General features: G+C 40.9%; 1 long non-coding RNA gene across 3 annotated transcripts in view; it reads left to right on the forward strand.

The window, feature by feature from the left end:
• Window positions 1–20,749, forward strand: part of LOC144590124 (uncharacterized) — a 156,293-nt gene that overhangs the window by 10,847 nt on the left and 124,697 nt on the right. For 2 of the 3 annotated variants that reach the window (XR_013546181.1, XR_013546180.1), the window contains exon 2: window positions 54–73. The exons of the other annotated variant lie outside the window; for it this stretch is intronic. This is a non-coding gene — a long non-coding RNA (uncharacterized LOC144590124). The remainder of the gene's footprint in view (window positions 1–53; window positions 74–20,749) is intronic. 3 annotated transcript variants of the gene reach the window in all.

The following is a 20,749-nucleotide window of genomic DNA, read 5'->3' on the forward strand; positions in this document are numbered from 1 at the left end:
CAGAAGTTCACTTGCATCTCCTCCAACCTTATCTACTGTATCTGCTGTTCCAGATGTGGACTCCTATACATCGGTGAGACCACGCACAGGCTCCTCCGCTCGAACACCTCCGCATTGCAGGCAGAGGAGATTAGTTTAACTTGGCATCATGTTTGGCATGGAAAATTGTGAGCCGGTAGGGCCTGTTCCTTGTGCTGTACTTTTCTATGTTCTTTGTTCTATAAATAGAAGGACTGCAGTGTTAGTGCTGCAGAAAAATTGATCTGTTTTATTGACTGAGTTGCTTTTCTCTATTCCATGCTATTCTTGCTTTTAGCGTAAAGTGAATTGGATTGCTCTCTAAAGTTGTTGAACCCAAAGAATCTCATAAGATGCAATGTGGATTTTTCGTCATGGAACAGAAATATGTCTTGTCCACACTGGAAAGTAATAAACAGAAGTGATAGCAGTAAATCGAGACAGGATAATGAAGATTTTGATTCAATGCAAGCAATAACTTTAAGCATGCATCTCACAAATCAATATGTAGATATCTTCAATGCAACAAGCAAAATTATTCATCCAGTCCGAGATGAGAAGCAGCAGCCATCGTGAGTCTGACCAAGGCATGTTCCACTGTCACTCACCAAAAAAACATAAGCAAGTTGGAGAAAATGACATGCAGAGAGAGTAGCCCCAAGAGACAATCTTGTCCTCTAGATACCCAATTTGGATGTGTTGAGAATTTCCCAAGACCCATGGAATCGTAATGGGGCTCTGAAGTAAGCTTCTCCCCAACAAAGATGATAGATATTTTTCCTTCAATATATTGGATGAAGAGAATGTGTTCTTGTATATGAACCTTCTTGAGAAAAGTTCACATTCAACCTGTTTCAATAACTCCTTTAGAAGATTCATGCGGAGAATACCAATTGGAGTCAACACGTCGGTAGATGATTTTCAACAAATTTTCATGTGGGCGTGAAGTACTAAAATGTAACCCGCTGGCCTTGGTGCTGCAGTAAACTCAGTGGGGAAGGCCCAAAATGTAACCCTCTGGCCTTGGTGCTGCAGTAAACTCAGTGGGGAAGGCAGCATCAGTAAACTCAGTGGGGAAGGGAGCATCCATGGAGGGAATGAACCGGCAACATTTTTGGACTGAATCATTTTTCAAACTGATTGTAGTTGGGGCAGGAAAGCTTGGTGATTGATGATTAGCAGATGGGTGGTGTATGTGAAAAAGGCTGGAGAGGAAAAGGAGGCAAAAGGGTGTCCGATAAAGAGAGCATTATAGGTTGAAGGAAAGGGGGGGGAAAGGGTTTGTAAAGAGGGCTGAGATAGTGGACTGAAGTAGGTGTGCCTCCACACCTTGGTTCACACCCATATCTCCCACTATCCTGCCCCTCTTAGCCTCCCCTTCCACCTGTATTCCTCTTTCTGGCTTAACATTTCACCCCTCGTCTCTCGTTCCCTCACACCCTTTAGTCTCCAATCCATCTCAACCTTTGCCACTTACTCCACCCTTCTGCCAATCAAAACTGCCTCATCTCTATCTACCTATCACTGGCCAGGCTTTGCCCCACCCTCGTCTCTCTTTTCCACCTTTCTCCCACTTACTACAATCAGTCTGATGAAGAATCCTGACCCAAAGCCTTAGCTATCCATTACCTCCCAGCCCTGCTGAGTTCCTCCAGAACTTGGTGTTTTGATCAAGATTCTAGCATCTGCATGCAGCTCCTTGTGTCTACATGCACAATCGTATTCAACTTAGTGCTCCAACATGCTGTATTCCCTGTACTTTCAGCAGGACCTGGTCAAGTATGTGCTCTGACAACTAAAATGCTCTTGGCTGGTATCCTTTGTGTATTAGACTCATCTAGCTGCATAGGTTTGTCCACAGGAGTACAATACAGTACGTGAAGTACCATTTGGGAGTAGTGGAGTGAAGGGCTGATCTGTGCTTTTTTATAAATAAATATAGATACCTACATATACACAAACAAACAATGATAGTGCAAAAAGACAAAACAAATGCCCCCAAGTCTTTGCAGTTCAGAGCTTATTTGGAGGTTTTAGTGTTTAACTAGACCAAGTGGACCCGTTGGGCCCAAACCTCTCCTGCATTGGTGCAGCACCCTCTCCTACCCCCCTCCGCCTCCCCCCTCCCTCCCCTTCCCTCCCTCCACCCCATTCCCCCTCCCCCTCCCCTCCCTCCCCCCTCCCTCCTCCCCTCCCTCCATCCCCTTCAACCCCCCTTATCCTCCCTCCTCCCCCTCCCTCCACCCCCTTCCCCCTCCCCTCCCCTCCCCCTCACGCCCCACTCCATCCCCCTCAACCTCCCTTATCCTCCCTCCTCCTCCATCCTCCCTCCTCCTCCCTCCCTCCCCCCTCCCTCCCAAGGAGATAGATTTAAACTTTAAAATGTGAATAACTTAAAAAATATAACACTGGTTTCAATGAAACTTCTTCCATTAGCACCAAAGGGACGACGGTGAGTAAGGTGGGCCTAAAATTGTCGTGTTATCGTGTACCATTTTGGCTGTAGTTGTGGAACAAACAAGCAAAGGAACAAGAGTTTTAGTATATAGATAACCTGATGGCTGTAAGGACAAAACTGTTCCTGAACCAGGGCGTTACGGTTTTCAGGCTACTCTATCTTCTTCCTGATGGCAGGAGTAAATTGGTTTTGTTTCATGAATTCCATCATATTTTATTACTCTGTGAGCAAAGCTTCAAACTTTGCATTAATATTTCCATAATTAACATTGACTGATTTTATTTGAAGACATGAAGAAGTCCTTTGTTTTTTAATTCTAATTGCTTCCATGATGATTTGGTCAGAATTTCAGCTGTTGTTTGGGAGCAAAGTTTCAATTGTTTTCAGAAGCAGGGAGGGAAAATGTTGATGTATAGTATATAAATACCCAGAATAACCAAAAGATACCTAAAAATGTCCAAGCTTTCTTATTTGCAATTCTGATTGAAATTCACTGATTCTCAATGAATAACACAGTTTTGAACTGACGTTTAGATCAGATAAATTTAAAAAACCATTCTGCATATGGATCAAGGACTGGAAAGAGATAAAATTAGTGACAATGAACAAATATTCAGATGAAGTTTAACACGATGAAAGATAAGAGTGTCAAGGTTCAAATGAACATTAAAATGTATTTGCACTATATTCCTCACTATCCAATTTTAGCACAAGTATCACTCCATCTAAGTTATTCAATAAAATTATTAATCCTCAATTTAAAGTAAGAATTTGAAAGAACTAATTAAGCATTTGTGTAGTTTCAGGGCTAATCATAATCTTTATCCTTCAGTTATTAAACTAATTCTGCAGATTTTGGAAATTAAGATGCAATTAAATTCTGAGGAAAAATTTATATTTGTTAGAAATATCTGCCAATATAGTAAAGATGATGTAATCTTCCATCAAGTTTATCCCCATCCAAGTTCACTGTATCTCTCTCAATACCTTCAAAAGAGAACTGGATCAATTCCTGCCTCGGGCAGAGACTGCTTCATATTTCCCTCCAGATAACATTTGATCCAAGTCTTCTTCTGTTGGAGAGTGGGGTTGTTATGTAGGTGGCTGAGTGGTGGTAGCAGCTGCACAAATAATATTTTGCATTGTTTATAAAGGCTGCTGGGGTAGCCTTAATAATCTAACTCCTAGTCTTCCTGTCTCCGACTACATCCTATCTTTGCCCACCCCCCCCCTGACATCAGTCTGAAGAAGGGTCTCGACCTGAAACGTCACCCATTCCTCTCTCCCGAGATGCTGCCTGACCCACTGAGTTACTCCAGCATTTTGTGTCTACCTTCGATTTAAACCAGTATCTGCAGTTTTTTTCCTACACATCTTGTAACTCGCAAGTTTGTCACTCGTCTCTGTTAGCACGTAATGTTAAAGCTTGAAATAAGTGCATTACAGCAGTTCGCTTGTCATCGGATTTAATATACCATCACATATACTGTTATAAGGTCATCAGTGATAGGAGGAGAATTGGCCATTCGGCCCATCAAGTCTACTCCGCCATTCAATCATGGCCGATCTATCTTTCCCTCTTAACCCCATTATCCTGCATTCTCCACATAACCCCTGACACCTGTACGAATTAAGAGTCTATCACTGCCTTAAAAATATCCATTGATTTGGCCTCCACAGTCTCTTATGGCAAAGAATTCCACAGATTCACCACCCGCTAACTAAAGAAATTCCTCATCTCCTTCCTCAAGGAGATTTAATTCTGAGGCTATGACCTAACTTCTCCCACTAGTGTAAACATCCTCACCACATCCACTCTATCCATCCTTTCACTATTCGGTATATTTTAATGAACCCCCTCCTCATTCATCTAAACACCAGTGAGTAGAGGCCCAGTGCCATCAAACGCTCATCCTGGGATCATTCTTGTAAACCTCCTCTGGACCTTCTCCAGGGCCAGCACATCCTTCCCAAAATTGCTCCCCATACTCCAAACATGGCCTGACCAGCACCTTATAGAGCCTCAGCATTACATCCCTGTTTTTGTATTCTAGCCCTCTTGAAATAAATGCTAGCATTGCGTTTGCCTTCTTTACTACTGTTTCGACTTGCAGATTAACATTTTGGGAATCCTGCACCAGCACTCCCAAATCCCTTTGCACCTCCAATTTCTGGATTCTCTCCCCATTTAGAAAATAGTCTACGCCATTATTCCTTCTACCAAAATCAATGGTTCAAATCTATGACTGTGAATGCTATTGGAGTGAAGTCCTAATTGCTCTTTGAGCAAACAATTTTCCTAATGGTCATAAAATAACTTCTGGAACATAAAGATGAGGTTGCTCACCTTCTTAATCATATATATCTTTCTAATCTCTTGATTTCTCAGAGAAATGTTGTGCCTTCTTAAGAAATGTTTAAAATAAATCAAAGTTTTTGAGATTAGTAATTATAGCTTGAAGTGAGGTAATTTTGAAGTCATAATATATAGGAAAGGAAAAGTGAATGTCATTTAAGTAATATTTTTGTATCTCTCTTGTCACAAAGACATTTGACGTTCATAGAATAACCTGTTAATGTGCAGTCTATGATATAGGGATAAATGTGGTCACTAGCTTTGTATGAAATACAAAATAGAAATTTTGGTTGTGATAAGTATGTTGGTCGATCTATTGTGAAAATTCTTATATTTTGAATAATGATGTGGAATCTATTACCTACCTGAAGAGTGAAATACTGTTTTACAACCTCCCTTACATTCTTGAGGAACTGACAATTAATGTGGATACAAAAAAAAACCTATGGTGCTCTGAGGCTAGATTTGCAGGACATCTTGAATAAGGTTCCATATGAAAGGCTGTTACTCAAACGTGAAGCATGAATATTCTATATAAAACTTGGATCAGAATAAGGGACAAGCTGAAAGATAGTACTGGTTCAGGAAGTGATATTGAAGCAAAAGCACTTCAACTCTGATGGTTGGTTTATTTCTGTATAGATATTTCTCAAATTTGATCTTGATGATCTATTATTTACCATTATTTAATGCACATAAAGGAAAAAAGGGCAACCATAGAGCGAGAGTGGAGCCCCTCAGGAATCAAAGTGGTCAACTCTCCATGGAGCCACAGGAAACGGGCAAGGTCCTCAATGAGATTTTCTCCTCTGTTTTTACCATGGAGAAAGACAAGAGGACTGTGGAACTTGGGGCAGTCAATGGAAGTGTCTTGAGAGCAGTCAGTATTACGGTCGAGGAAGTGCTGAAGGCCCTGACGCGTACAATGGTAGAAACATCTCCCAGGCCTGATCAGATATATCTGAGGACACTGTGGGAAGCTATAGAGGAGCATACAGGAGCCCTGGTTGAGATTTATGAGTCATCATTAAATAGAGATGAGGTGGCAGAAGATTGGATGGTGGCAAATGTTATTCCTCTATTCAAGAAGGGCTGCAGGGAAAAAGCATGGAGCTACAGGCCAGTGAGCTTAAAATCTGTGGTCAGATGTTACTAGAGAGTATTCTGAGAGATAGGATACATATGCACTTAGATGGACAAGGGTTGATCAGGGATGTCAGCATGGTTTTGAACGTGGGAGGTTGTGTCTCATGAATCTGATTGAGTTTTTTTGATGATGTGACCAAAAAGATTGTTGAGAACAGAGCTGTAGATGTTGTGCATATATATGGACCAGCAAAGCATTTGACAAGGTTCCACATGGTAGGCTGCTCTGGAAGGTTAGATCGCATGAGATCAAATTGATTTATGGAAGGCAGCAGGGGGTAAAGGTGGAAGGTTGCTTCTTGAACTGGAGGCCAGTAACTAGTGGTATGCTCTGAGGATTGCTGTAGAGCAGAGGGATCTAAGAGTGAAGGTACATAATTTGTTGAAAGTGGCACCACAGGAAGATAGGGTGGTCAAAATGCTTTTGGGACACTGGCCTTCATCAGTCAGGGTATTGAGTATAGAGGTTGGGAGGTCATGTTGCTGTTATATAAGATGTTGATGAGGCTGTATTTAGATTATTGTGTTCAGTTCTGGGCACCATGTTATTGGAAAGATATTGTTAAACTGGAAAGGTTGCAGAGAAGATTTACGAGGATATTGCCAGGACTGGAGGGCCTGAGCTATAGGGAGAGGACTCGATTCCTTGGAGCTTGTAGGATGAGGGGTGATCTTATAGAGATGTACAAAATCATATGAGGAATAGATCAGGTAGACACAAAGAATCTCTTGACCAGAGTAGGGGAATAGAGAACCAGAGGACACAGGTTTTAGATGAGGGGGGAAAGTTTTAATAGGAACCCGAGGGTTAACTTTTTCACACAAAGGAGAGTGGCTGTGTGGAACGAACTGCCAGAGGAGGTTGTTGAGGCAGGTTGTATCGCAACGTTTAAGAAACATTTGGGCAGGTATATGGATAGGACAGGTTTAGAGGGATATGGGACAAATGCAAGCAGTTGAGATTGGTGTAGAAGAAACATGTTGGTCGGTGTGGGCAACTTGGGCCAAAGGGCCTGTTTCCACACTGTATGACTCTATTGACAGTCGTGCCTCCAGTTACCATGGCGATAAATGCAGGAATTTCCTCACAAGATCCCTCTGCCTCTCTATATGCTCCTCGTGATATTATGCCTAAATATCGCCTTATGTTCGAGGTATCAACATACCTTGAAAACATTGCTACAAAGTATCTTGGGACTTAAATACATGAAAAGTTCCATTCAAATAGAATTTGGTGATGTTTAAATGCTTCCAAAGCTTATTTACATTAATAATCTAAATTCAGAAACAATAATACAACTTGAGTATGGATTGTTAGCCAGGAAAGAGGGGTGTAGAATTGAGGATGAAAACAAAAACTAACAAACTGAAACAAAACTAAAAACTAAAATACTGAATAAAAGAAGCACTTGGGAAAAACTTAACATAGCCAGAGTTACATTGATTATGGGACAGAATTCAATGTAGTACATCTCATCTGCTGTATCTTAATCTGTTCGGCCATTTGTAAACCAATTGGAAATACACATTGATAACCCAATGGCAAAGGAAATGACAAATTAATGACCTGAATGAATGGAGAGATTAACAATGCATTAACTCCATAACCAATGAGATTTAACAACCTTAAGAAAGTCCAGAGAAGAGCTGCCAGGTTTGTAACCGGTGACTATAGAAGGACCGGTAGTGTTTCACAAACTCAAATGGGACACCCTCCAAAGACGCCGTATAATAACCAGGCTTACTGCAGTCTACAAAGAAATCAACTCATAAAGGGCCTGTCCCACTTTAGGCGATTTTAAGGTGACTGCCGGCGACTGTCAGAGTGGTAGCAGATCGCCAAACTTTTCTTTTACCCGACGACAATGACCATGACAATGCCGAGTCAGGTCGAGATTACAGCGTCTTCGGAAACATCGCGAAATTCCCACGCTGTCAATGCTTCTCCGGCGTCCTAATTTTCGCTGAAATCACTGACAAGTCGGTAAGTACTTGAGAGTTTTGAACTATAACATCTTGTATGGGTTACTTAAAATCCAAGCATCACTGTAACAAGGCATAAACTAGATTTACTTCCAGTTTACTAATAGCTGTATTTAAAAAAATAATTTAAAAAGTAGTTAAGTGGATTTTTGTGAAAGATGTGTGGGCATTCTTTGAAAATGTACGGGAGATGCATATCTGGTTTCTGGGTTGCATATCTGGGTTGGAAGCCCACTTTAAATGTAATGGCTGATGGCCATAAACATCGCAAAATTCCCACGCTTACCTGACCGTCAAACTGTCGCCTCCAATCTACCTGTCAAATGTCCTGACAGTAAATAAATTGGTTAAACACAAGCATTTTATATTATTTTGAAATTACTTTACTTATTTTAATATAATGTGCTTCTAAATGCATCTAAGAGAACCTAGCAAACCTGGGGACAGCAGGTGACAGCGCCCGCAATAAGCAACGATACCTGGCGACAAGCCAGCTGTCACCAAGAAATTTCACTCCGGATGATTTCTCAGTGACGCGCTGAGATCCACTACGATTCTTGGAAGACTCCTCACGATCATGCCCGCGACACCCCGGCGAACTGTCGGCAACAGCCTAGTCACCGGCAGTCGCCTTAAAATAACCTAAGTGGGACAGGCCCTTTAGCTCCATCCAACATTGCCCATCTTTCATACAATCGGAACAACAGACCAGGAACTCGACTAACCCAATCCTTGAATTATATAACCATCCAGACCAACAAAGACTGTTTCCGCTACTTACTGTACCCCAGGACCATCCCTGTTTGGAATCCTTTGCCACCGCATGTAAAATCTGCTGCTGATAGTAAATCTTTTAAACTATTGCTTGCAAACACTAAATTTTAAATCTGCAACTGCATGCATGAGGGACTGCACGTTTATAGCCCAACAGCGGCAGTTGGTGCAGTATTAACAAGATAAGACAAGACAAGAGATTTAAAGATTGTGAAACAAACAGAAATGGTGAAATGGAAAGTGAATTGGGGTGAGTGAACATTAAATCATGTGCAGAAAAAGAAAAAACAAAACAGGAAGGGAAAAAGTGAAGAAAATATGGAGATATAAGGAACTGGAGATGCTGGCTTCAAAAAAAGATCTCTGCAGTTCATGGTCGTTTTGGGTCAAGAATCTTCTTCAGACTGACTTTTCCTCTGTTCGCAAAAGGGTCCCTACCCAAAACGGTGCCTATCCATGTTCTCCAGATATATTGCTGAGAATATTGAATGGCGATGCTGGCTCGAAGGGCCAAATGGCCTCCTCCTGCACCTATTGTCTATTGTCTATTGCCTGACCCACTTCGCACTTTGTGTTTTTACAGAAAGAAATATAATATTTATACAACTATAATTTAACATTAAAAAAATTATCAATAATAATTTATATTCTGAAAGAATGAGAAGCGAGTTGTTCAGTGCCTCATGCTACTTGATTATCGAAGCATTGATAACAACATGGCATTAAACATTAAACATATATTGACAGGGAAATCTGGTTGTTAATTGTATATTACACTTTGAGAGAAACAAAATGAAAAGTGTTTGACTATTGAGGAAGAAGGATAGAGTAACCCGGGAGTTACATGTTTTCCTCTCATTTTCCTAGCAGAAACCAGTTTCAAAGTTACCTCAAGCTGCTTGTCGGGTTTTTACCCATTACATGGATTAAAATCAGTTAAGGTTTCTGTCACAATTAACTCTGATCTTGAAATAAAAACACCTTTCGACACCAATAACATAGTTTCCATTTGTAGTCCATTTAGATTCATTGTGAGCCTTTTACTTTCAAAGCAATTTCCAGAAGTGAAATCATTTAAAGATTCCCAAGCACCTTTTACAATAGAGATCTGTGTTAAGACTGTACAGACATGTTTTAGTTACCATACCAACAATCACAAGGCTGCATCTTTCAGTACACTGGTCTTCTATATTAGAGCTAGAGCGGTTGCCTCACAGCGCTAGGGATCCGGGTTCCATCCTGACTTCGGGTGCTGTCCATATTCTCCCCGTGACCATGTGGGTTTCCTCCCACATCCCAAAGACGTGCAGGCTAGTAGATTAATTGGCCTCTGTAAGTTGACCCTAGCGTGTAGGAAGGAACCAGTGCACAGGTGATCATTGGTCAACGCGGACTCGGTGGGCCGAAGGGCTTGTTTCCATGCTGTATCTCTAAACTAAACTAAGAATTCATATTTAGAAATGAAGGTTGTCATTTAGTTGTGGCATCCATCCATCCAAGGGTAAAAGTTCCCCTCCACTTAATATATGTTCCAGTTTAATACAGGTATTGAAAACTAATTTATATTATTCAGAAGCACACTAAATTATATACTCTTCAACTTCTAAATTCATCGCCTAATTTTGTTAACTGCCTGTGTGTTTTTCAGATCAAAAATGTCTTCTCCTTTGTCTCAGATTGGGCTACACAGTGTACTCTAATGTACATCACTCCAATGAAAGCAGTTTAGGTTTCCATCAGGATTCAAAGTTGATGCCTTGGCATTATTGTCTTTTAGATCTGAGAGCTATTCCACATTTTATTCACCCTTCTGTTTAGAGTTAGGAAATGTAAGACAGCTCTTTATTTCTTTGCATTTTACTATTATTCTATATTTAGATTTTGATTGATGGCAGATGACAGTGTTTGAAGATCTTACAAGAACAATGAAGCTCAGAGGCAAAGGAAAAGATTGCAGCTGATGCTTCTCTGGCATTACAGGTTTCCCTTAGATTTCTAGAAAATGTGAATAAAGTAAGTTATTGATCAAGCCTTTCTGTTCTAGTTCGTTTGATAATCATTCTACATTCAGATGGGGCTAAAGTGAATAGACTCCAAAAACCTGTAGAAGAATCATTATACACAATTAACCCCCACCAGTTAGATTGAATACAGGCAGCACATCATCTTATACTGTCTGTTCATTTAAATGATTTCTACATGCAGCCAGCAGCACCGCCACAGTGCCCTGGCAGCACGCATCAGCAAAGGACCTAAAATCAATACTCCCGAGCACAACCTAAAGCATGCCTGCACGTTTCAAAAGGAAAGCGCATTGTGGCTGATAGAGATGATGACATCATTCAGAACTGTGCCATGCAATGTAAAACAAAGACCCAAGTCTTCCTGAGAAATGCCAGGGTCCAACAGCGAGTAAATAGTTGAACCTTTTCCAACACAGCTAAAAATACCCAACATAAAACATGTATTATGTCAACTGTTTATAATTGTTTAACGTGATGACAAAAATAAAACAAATCACATTCCACTACAATAAAACTCCAAGGAGAATTTTAATGCTAAGCCTTCCGATTTTGTTGTGGTTTTACTGTACAAAAGAGATAAGTAATAACATTATCTTAATCTCACTGAAATAATATATTTAAAGCATAAACAAAATACTTTTGAACAGAGTAAAATTGACAATAATGTGTGAGAGGAAAACAGCTCACCTTACTGATTGAATATCAATGAAACATTCTGCTCCATATCCATGAAAATGTGCTATTACCTGCTTGTACCACTAGCTGGTGGACAGCCATTTCTCACGATTTATACATTCATTGAGTAGCGATATTTTTGATTAGGTTTTGACTCAAAGGAAATGTTGTTTCATTTGGTAGATGAAGAGAGAAAGCTTGCTTCTTCAAAGAAAGCTTGCTTCTTCTGCTTTCAGTTTCCTGTTAATGTTTCGAACAAGACTGCAAGACCGCTCAAGTTCATACACTGGAAGACAAAGAGATACTATTGTTATATTGCTTGGTTTCAACTATCAGAAGCAAATTCTAAACCAGTGTGCTTTTATTATGAGCTTTGTGAACTGTTGTCAGATAAAATGAACAAGCATCTTGAGAGCAGGTGATTATGATATGAACAATGTTATGTTGGCATAATGTTGTAAGTAAATTGAAGCTTATTCTAGGTATAAAATGTACTCCTCAATCTCTCATTTGGCAGTGTTAGATAACATGCTGCTCAAGGACAAGCTCTGGAGTTTTGAAGAAATGCTTAGTAATCCAAATGGTACATTTCTGCATTACAACGAACAATTAAAAGACAATTTATATTGAGTTTGATCATATAGTTTAAAATAGACAAAGAACATACAAATAAATACACATGTGACAGGTTTACAGATAACTAAAACTATAAGTGTAAAATCTATCACTCAAATCTGCCCAAAAAAGTAGGTTGCTACATTTAATGTTGTTTTATATGGGATTAGAGTAATTCATAATGAAGAATTAAAAGTCTAGAAATTCAATCATGTATGAAAATATGAATTGAAATAAAACAATGCAACCTCACAGCGCCAGAGATCCGGGTTTACATCTGACTACTGGAGGTGTCTGTGTGGAGTTTGCACGTTCTTCCCGTGACTGCACGGGGCTTCTCTGGGAACTCCAGTCCCCTCCCACATCTCAGATACATGTGGGTTGGTTGTTTAATTGGCCTCTGTAAATTGCCTCGAGTCTGTCTTTAGTTTAGGTTCATTATTGTCACGTGTACTGAGGTACGCAAGACAGTAATAAACCAACAATGCTTTATTTTGCATGCTACCTAATTAGATCAGATAATACTATACTTGAATACAATCAGGTCTAACTCAAGTACAATAGGTGGAGCAAAGGGGAAAATACAGTGTGCACAATATAACTCTCAGCATTGTAGCGCAGCAGTCCCACAAATAAAGTCTAAAGTCCGCAAGGGTGGTGGTAGATCAGACAGTACCCAAGCTTATGGAAGGATTGTTCAGAAGCCTGATAACACTTATATCTTCTGCCCGACAGGGCGGGGTGAATGACCAGGGTGGGACAAGTCTTTGATTATGTTGACTGCTTTTCCGAGGCATCGTGAAGTATTGATGGAGTCAGTAATGTGAAGTCTGGTCTGTGTGGTGGGCTGAGATACATCCACAACTCTGAAATTTATCGTGGTTTTGGGCAGAGTTCCCAAAGCAAGCTGTGAAGCAACCTGACGGTATGCTTTCCATGGTGCATCTGTAGAGGTGTATACGAGTCATCGGAGAATTTCCTCAGTCTCCTCAGGAAGTAGAGACGTTGGTGTGCCTTCTTGGTTTTAGCTGCGATGTGGTTGGTTCACAAAAGATAATTCATAATATTAACACCAAGAAACTTGAAGCTCCTAACTATTTCCACTTTGTAATATCTAGCAATCATAACTTCTGCCTAAATTCATTTGCTCCTATACAGCTATTTCTAGACATGCAGATGCATCTCAGCTTTCACATGCTTACGATCACTCAAGTAAGCCAAATCACTTAAAGGCTTTGTAATACAATCATTACCATTCTTGCCTCTTTGCTGCAAAAGATGATGTGCAATCTCTGGAGATATCTTTGAAATTTATTGGCATTACTACCAAATCCTTTACCATCAGCATCCTGGTACCCAAGATAGACTCAAAGCTCAACAGGAATAGCCATATAAACGCAGTGCCTACAAAAGCAAGTCCATGGATGGGTATACTGTAGTGAGTGATTCATTTCCCCGCACCCTAAACTCTTTCCATTAACTGCAAGACATCTCAGTAATGTAATGGAATACTCTCCAATTGCCTGGTTAACTTCAACTCCACAAAAATACTCAAGAAGCCCAATACCATGCAAAACAAAGCAGTCTGCTTATTTAGCACCCTATCCACCATCTTGATACCCATCTCTTCCACCACCAGTATGCAGCACTACTTATAAAATTCACTGCAGTTACTCACCTTGGCTATGATCACTGCACCTCACTAACAATAGACAATAGACAATAGACAATAGGTGCAGGAGTAGGCCATTCAGCCCTTCGAGCCAGCACCGCCATTCAATGCGATCATGGCTGATCACTCTCAATCAGTAACCCGTTCCTGCCTTCTCCCCATACCCCCTCACTCCGCTATCCTTAAGAGCTCTATCCAGCTCTCTCTTGAAAGCATCCAACGAACTGGCCTCCACTGCCTTCTGAGGCAGAGAATTCCACACCTTCACCACCCTCTGACTGAAAAAGTTCTTCCTCATCTCCGTTCTAAATGGCCTACCCCTTATTCTTAAACTGTGGCCCCTTGTTCTGGACTCCCCCAACATTGGGAACATGTTATCTGCCTCTAATGTGTCCAATCCCCTAATTATCTTATATGTTCAATAAGATCCCCCCTCATCCTTCTAAATTCCAGTGTATACAAGCCCAATCGCTCCAGCCTTTCAACATACGACAGCCCCGCCATTCCGGGAATTAACCTAGTGAACCTACGCTGCACGCCCTCCATAGCAAGAATATCCTTCCTCAAATTTGGAGACCAAAACTGCACACAGTACTCCAGGTGCGGTCTCACCAGGGCCCGGTACAACTGTAGAAGGACCTCTTTGCTCCTATACTCAACTCCTCTTGTTATGAAGGCCAACATTCCATTGGCTTTCTTCACTGCCTGCTGTACCTGCATGCTTCCTTTCATTGACTGATGCACTAGGACACCCAGATCTCGTTGAACTCCCCCTCCTCCTAACTTGACACCATTCAGATAATAATCTGCCTTTCTATTCTTACTTCCAAAGTGAATAACCTCACACTTATCTACATTAAACTGCATCTGCCATGTATCCGCCCACTCACACAACCTGTCCAAGTCACCCTGCAGCCTTATTGCATCTTCCTCACAATTCACACTACCCCCCAACTTAGTATCATCTGCAAATTTGCTAATGGTACTTTTAATCCCTTCGTCTAAGTCATTAATGTATATCGTAAATAGCTGGGGTCCCAGCACCGAACCTTGCGGTACCCCACTGGTCACTGCCTGCCATTCCAAAAGGGACCCATTTATCCCCACTCTTTGTTTTCTGTCTGTCAACCAATTTTCTATCCATGTCAGTACCCTACCCCCAATACCATGTGCCCTAATTTTGCCCACTAATCTCCTATGTGGGACCTTGTCGAAGGCTTTCTGAAAGTCGAGGTACACCACATCCACTGACTCTCCCTTGTCAATTTTCCTAGTTACATCCTCAAAAAATTCCAGTAGATTTGTCAAGCATGATTTCCCCTTCGTAAATCCATGCTGACTCGGAATGATCCCGTTACTGCTATCCAAATGCTCAGCAATTTCGTCTTTTATAATTGACTCCAGCATCTTCCCCACCACTGATGTCAGACTAACTGGTCTATAATTACCCGTTTTCTCTCTCCCTCCTTTCTTAAAAAGTGGGATAACATTTGCTATCCTCCAATCCACAGGAACTGATCCTGAATCTATAGAACATTGAAAAATGATCTCCAATGCTTCCACTATTTCTAGAGCCACCTCCTTAAGTACTCTGGGATGCAGACCATCAGGCCCTGGGGATTTATCAGCCTTCAGTCCCATCAGTCTACCCAAAACCATTTCCTGCCTAATGCGGATTTCCTTCAGTTCCTCCATCACCCTAGGTTCTCCGGCCCCTAGAACATTTGGGAGATTGTGTGTATCTTCCTCAGTGAAGACAGATCCAAAGTAACGGTTTAACTCGTCTGCCATTTCTTTGTTCCCCATAATAAATTCCCCTGCTTCTGTCTTCAAGGGACCCACATTTGCCTTGACTATTTTTTTCCTCTTCACGTACCTAAAAAAACTTTTGCTATCCTCCTTTATATTATTGGCTAGTTTACCCTCGTACCTCATCTTTTCTCCCCGTATTGCCTTTTTAGTTAACTTTTGTTGCTCTTTAAAAGAGTCCCAATCCTCTGTCTTCCCACTCTTCTTTGCTATGTTATACTTCCTCTCCTTAATTTTTATGCTGTCCCTGACTTCCCTTGTCAGCCACAGGTGTCTCTTACTCCCCTTAGAGTCTTTCCACCTCTTTGGAATAAATTGATCCTGCAACCTCTGCATTATTCCCAGGAATACCTGCCATTGCTGTTCTACCGTCTTCCCTGCTAGGGCCTCCTTCCAATCAATTTTGGCCAGCTCCTGCCTCATGCCTCTGTAATCCCCTTTGCTATACTGTAATACCGACACTTCCGATTTTCCCTTCTGCCTTTCCATTTGCAGAGTAAAACTTATCATGTTGTGATCACTGCCTCCTAATGGCTCTTTTACCTCTAGTCCCCTTATCAGATCAGGATCATTACACAACACTAAATCCAGAATTGCCTTCTCCCTGGTAGGCTCCAGTACAAGCTGTTCTAAGAATCCATCTCGAAGGCACTCTACAAACTCTCTTTCCTGGGGTCCATTTCCAACCTGATTTTCCCAGTCTACCTGCATGCTGAAATCTCCCATAACCACCGTAGCATTACATTTTTGACACGCCAATTTTATCTCCTGATTCAACTTGCACCCTATGTCGAGGCTACTGTTTGGGGGCCTATAGATAACTCCCATTAGGGTCTTTTTACCCTTACAATTTCTCATTTCTATCCATACTGACGCATGACTTCTATTGTAAAACGGACAACAGCTTCCGATACTCGTGAGCACTTCCTCCTGCAGGTTTCTCCCCATTCCCAGGTAGTTGGCTGTAAAGACCTCAGCAAGGCCTGTGGTAAGATTTTGCATGATAGGCTGATCTAGAAAGTTAAATCACATGGCTTCCAGGGAGAACTAGTAACAGGATACAGAATTGGCTTAATAGGAGGAAACAGAGGGTGTTGGTGGAGGGTTGTTTTACGTACTGGACACATGTGACATGGTGTGCTTCAGGGATTATTGTTGGGCCAATTGTTGTGTGTCATCTCTGTCAACAATTTGAAATTCAAATAATGTGAGGTGTTATATTTTGGGAAATCAAACCAGGGCAGTATCTTCACAGTGAACATGGACCAGTGCAAGGGCCCTGGGGAGTGTTGTGGAGCAAAGGGACAAGGCCCTAGGGAGTGTTGTAGATCAGAGGGATCTCCGTGTACAAGTATACAGATCAGTAAAAGTGGCGTCACAAGTAGATAGGGTGGTATTTGGCACTGGCACTCTGGCCTTCAGCAGTCAGGGAATTGAGTATAGAAATTGGGATGTTACATATGTACAAGATGTTGAAGAGGCCCCACTTGGAGTATTATGTTCAGTTGTCATTACCCTGCTGTCAGAAATATGCCGTTAAACTGGAAAGGGTACAGAGAGGATTTACAAGAAAGTTGCCAGGACTCGAGGGCCTGAGCTGTAGAGAGAGAATGGGCAAGCTAGGACTTTATTCTTTGGCTGAGAGGGAATCTTACAGAGGTATATGAAAGATAGGGTGAATGCACAGTCTTTTTCCTAGGATAGGGAAACCAAGAACCAAGAAGGCATATGTTTATGGTGAGGGGGGGGGGGAGGTTTAATACGAATCTTAAGGGGGAACCTTTTCACTCAGATGATGGTTTCTATTTAATGAGCAGCCATAAGAAGTAGTTGATGCAGGTGCAATAACAACATTTAAAAGACATTTGGACAGGTGCATGGATAGGAAACGTTTAGAGGGATATGGGCCAAATGCAGGCAAATTGGACACGCTTGGATAGGGCATCTTGTGGTGAGCATGGACGAGTTGGTCTGTCATGCCTGTTTCCATGTTGTATGACTATGATTTTCTGGTCAATTGGGTCAGAATGTACATTTTGTGAATTCTCTGCTGGAGTGGGTGGCTTTGGCTCTTGAAAAATCCGATGGCATTCAGACAACGTGGTATCCTTAGATCTAGTTCCCTGAACTAAACTCCAGCTGGTCTCAAAGCCGGAGGGCATAATCCTAAATAACTTTGTTGGTACAATATTCTTACAGAACACAAAAAGATTGTATTAACTTCTTTTGCAAAGTTTTCAAGAGGATTTCTTTATCACCAGACACTCTTACAATATGTCAAAATGAAATACAAACTGCATTTAAAACTGAATTAGCATTTCCCAAAATAAAATGTAGGCGATGAAAATCTAGATTCGGATACACGGTAGTCATATTTTTGCACATATCCGCCAATGTCTTTCGATTGAATGGTTTAGTGGTGTTATTTTACTTGCTGAATTCTAGTATTAAGATGAATTTCCCATCTTATATGAATTCGTATTGAAGCTGATCTTTTGTGTTGACAAAAACCAACCTGAATTAATGAAATGTTTCCCTGTGTGAATCAGATTGTTTATAATGTGTTATTTTTGCCTTTGTCTGGAAGCGAAAAGAAAAGTGTGATAGGAGGAAGGTTCAACGTTTAGAAATAATGGCACAACAAGCAATTAATAAAAAATGGCTTGTATGAAAACGGAAGGCACCTTTATTGCTCCATTGGCACCGTGCCATAGCTTTGTTGAGCTGCAGTTTCTGAGCCCCGAGGAACCAATTTTGGAGCATTCCCTATTCGGTCAAGGAAAATATTAATGAAATTGAAAGTGTGTTGGTCAATGTACAACTGAAGAGATAAAGGGTGGAATATTTCTTGATATTAATTCTATAATGGAAATGAGTATTTGAAATAACATTGTTTCACATTATAGTTGGAGGCCGCAGAAAATTAAACCGCAGTGTTTCAATATGGGGAGAGTTGTTCTGCTAACCCAATGAATGAGAATCAGATCATTAAATTGAGGACTTTCATGAAAACCATCTCATTCATCATTTTTTTGTTTTACTCTTGCAAATGAATGGAATTATTGGATCGCAAAACTCTATCAGGCTTTACTGTGGTTCTCATCACAGATGCACTCTGATCTGCTGAGAATTTCCTACACTTTCTGATTTTAATAATCTGATAAAGTTTATTTCTACAGTCAATTATTTTTTTAATAAAATAAAGTCCATTCCAATAATTTTACAAAATTAGTTAATAGTAAAATCATATTGTAAATTACTTGAGCATCAACCCTTTGCTTCTTTTACAGTTTTCTAATTGTTAAGAGTATACTATCACCGGGTGGCATCGGCAGCGATGGCAGCCTCACCAACTGTCTGTCTGTCTTTTTTTTGTTATTGTTAGTGTGTTTTAAAAGTATGTGTTAATGATCTCTGGTTTGTTTCATGTGGGGGGTGGGGGAGGGGTTCGGGGGAAACTTTTTTCAATCTCTTACCTTGCCGGAGATGCGATTGTTTTCTGGATCGTATCTCCGGTCGCTCTGCGGCCTAACATCATGGAGCTGGCGGCCTTGCTCGAGACTGACTCTCTTGAGCCCCACCGCGGGGCCGTGGACTTGCCATCGGAGCCTGCAATCCCTTGCGCAGCCTGCGGATTTCAACATCGAGGAGCTCGCAGTCTCGGGTAGAGACTGATGTCGGGAAGCTCCAAAGTCGCAAAAGGTTCGGCTAGCCCCGACCCGAGGTCCGATCGCCCAGCACGGGGGAGCTGAGAACCCCCTGATGCGGGAGCTTGATCGCCCCGACGCGGAGGCCCCGATCGCTGGCTGTGGGAGCTAAGATCGCCCCGACAACGGAAGGTTCGAGTGCCCCGACCGCGGGTGAACAAAGAAGGGAAGAAGCTGGAACTTTTTTTTGCCTTCCATCACGGTGAGGAATGTGGGGGAGTCGCTGTGGTGGATGTTCATGTTCAAAATTTATTTGTGTGTCTTGTTGCTCTTTATTGGCAAATCAAATTCTTTGTACGTTGCAAAACATACTTGGCTAATAAAGTACTATTATGATTATGATTATTATGATTATGATACTGGATGCCACCCCAAGAGCTGTGCATTATATTTACTCAATTTTGCACGCTGAAGTCCAAGAATAAAAATATCCCTGAATTAGATTCAGCAAAGGCTCATGAGAAGAAAAAAATGGATGCTGCCGCAATCTATTTTAACATTAACTTCATAAAATAGAAAGTTAGTCTTTAAGTTTGATGCTAGGTGGTAGAGGTGAAAATAAAAGTGTTGTGATACACTGTACTGATTATATAAGAGTGGATAAGTTGAGAAGAAAGAAAAATAGAAAAATGGAGAACAAACCTAAGCAAAGGATCTATTTCCAGGATAGTGATTAATGTACTCTGCTTTATTTTTTCTCGAGAAATATGTTTTACAAATGAATAACTTTTCACGGCAGTGTAAAAAAAGTGAAATGATAATCTGTAGTAAATGAGACTTACTCTTGAATACAGAAATTATCTCCTCAGTAAATAGTCCAGTATCAATCCATTCATGATAATCTTGTATTAAATCAAATGCAGTAAAACCTTGATTGTTCTTTTCCTTTATATTTACCCCTGGAGAAAAATAAAACATCCATGTAAGCTGAAAGTAGTCAACATTCCTGTCATGACTCTTTAAAATCTACTCCATCTTGTTGATGCAAATGATGCCTCTGTGTGCAGATGCAACCATTATCTCAAACAATTCTAATAAGTTTATCATAATGAGGAGGAAAAAAACATTGACATTTGGCTCGGATATTCAAACATCTTCCAACTCTTTAAACGTAAGAGTAAAGTGAAGAAATGTTTCTCTCTGGGTGAAATAATAGATGCTTGGAATGTCTCTCAATTAACAGTAATTAATATTGTTAGTTTTTAATTTAAGATTTTGTGATTTTTGATAATAAAGAAATCTGGATATGGAGCAAAGGTTATATGTGGATTAAGTCACTAATTACCATCATCTCACTGTCAAAGAATAGACTTAACAAGCTAAATGGCCCACCCCTATCCCTGTCTTGTGGCAGCAATTTGCAAGGAATAAATCTTAATGACTTCCAAAGTCCCTTACCATCATTTTAGCAGCACAGCCTTAATCTTTTAGAAATACAGGCCCTTTGCCCACCGAGTCCACGCCGACCATTGATCACTCGTTCACACTAGTTCTATGTTATCCCACTTTCAC

This window comes from Rhinoraja longicauda, unplaced genomic scaffold (assembly GCF_053455715.1).
Source record: "Rhinoraja longicauda isolate Sanriku21f unplaced genomic scaffold, sRhiLon1.1 Scf000145, whole genome shotgun sequence".
Lineage (NCBI taxonomy): Eukaryota > Metazoa > Chordata > Chondrichthyes > Rajiformes > Arhynchobatidae > Rhinoraja > Rhinoraja longicauda.